A 1,774-nucleotide genomic window follows, 5' to 3' on the forward strand; every position below is an offset into this window, starting at 1 on the left:
TATTCTGTTTTGCAGGAGAACAATTCACTGCTTGCGCTTAAGGCTCATGAGAAACTAATTAACGCATCTTTGCCACATTGCGCCCGTCGATCAACCATGAAGAGACGATTATCGAAGTAACGGTGTAATGCGACAATCGGTCCAGAGCTATACTTCAACCGCATGTGGTAATAACAACAAACACCGCATGCGAACCTATGATCGAAAGATGCAACTGAGCAACGCGAGAGCCAGGGATTGAGACACGTGTACAACTAACGGTTGTGCAGAATTGATGGTTTGATTGCATAACAGAAGGAATAATATCCTTCCATCTGCGGATTTACCATAACCATCAAGCGGGGAACACAAGGCCAGAGTCAAAGATCTGCTCCTATAAATACCCCATTGATTTTAGAGAAAAGTATACTATTTGATACGGGGTTAAGTGCTGCAAGATTTTAGAGAGAAAAGGCTGAGCTGAATGCTGAAGAGAAGAAATCCGGGAAGAGAACGAGATAAGGCCGAGAGGTGAATCTCATATCCGACCTGCCATATACCCGATTAAAGCTCTGTGCAGAGACCCCTACTACCGGTTGAGCAAGCCTGAGAGGGAAGCTCTTCTTGCCATCGAAACCATCCTATCCGGCAAGCAAATCTATATCGAATCTGTGCCAAGACATTGGCACTTGTTTGTATCTATTCTATCTTTCTTTCATTGTATTCCATAGTTTCTTTATTTCTTCATTCACACATCATGTATCAAACGCTTAGTAGAAATATTAAATGTTTCAATAGAATCCATTTACCATTTTCTGTCTGTTTCCGTTCACCCATTAGTCACTTTTTTCATGATGTTTTCTTAATCCCCTAATGAGCAATATGAATCACCAAGAACTTAATCTGTATTAAAGTTATAAAATACGTTTAGCTAAAACATGCAGACGGCATCCTCACTTGTGAGAGCAGAAGTGAAGATGTCATTCTGATCTATCGAGAGAAGGTCAGAAGAGTGCGTTAACTAAAGTGAGTAGTACTTCCAGACATGGAAGCAACCTTGCGTTCATTACGCTAGACTCTGTTTCACCAAAGACATGTGGGGAACACGGTCGATCACTGAGAGGTGTACGCCAAGAGAAGAGCGGAACAATATTTGTACCTTCAAATCCAATTAAGGTCTTGCGTTGTTTGTAATACTTATCTTTCTCTTTCTATTCTGTTCATAAGACTTGTTGCCGCATCCCACATTTTTGCACAACCTTCACAGCCAACCTTAATCCTAGCATCTTGTACATGAAGTCTGTATCTTGTAACATCTAGCTTAGGTTTACTGTATTTTTTTATGTTTTATTGCATCTTTGCTGCTTTCCTTTATTTTACTGCAATTTACATACCTATACAAACTCCTTTATAAAGAATTGAAAACCTGGTCACATATACCATGAACATACCGCAATAACCGACACCATTTCCCCGTGTTCGACCTCGGATCATACCGAGAAACTTGCGGTGGAATTACACTTAGTTTCATCGTAAGGAAACTTGTGGCAATGCAGAGCATACTACATGAACATTCCAAACTAACGCATAAATAGAATTAGTATCGCATCATCATGAGCACTCAATATCATACATCCCAAAACACGTTACAAAGGCCTAATGAGGGTTATGAAGGAAGGGAAAGAAAAATAAATTAATTGAAGAAACTCACTAATGGGAATTGGCTAGAAGCATTAAGTGCTCGATGAAGTGGTGGTTTGACCCTTGAACAGGGGAGGCAGAAGGAAGTATAAAA

The sequence above is a fragment of the Benincasa hispida genome, chromosome 6 (genome assembly GCF_009727055.1).
Source record: "Benincasa hispida cultivar B227 chromosome 6, ASM972705v1, whole genome shotgun sequence".
Classification (NCBI taxonomy): domain Eukaryota; kingdom Viridiplantae; phylum Streptophyta; class Magnoliopsida; order Cucurbitales; family Cucurbitaceae; genus Benincasa; species Benincasa hispida.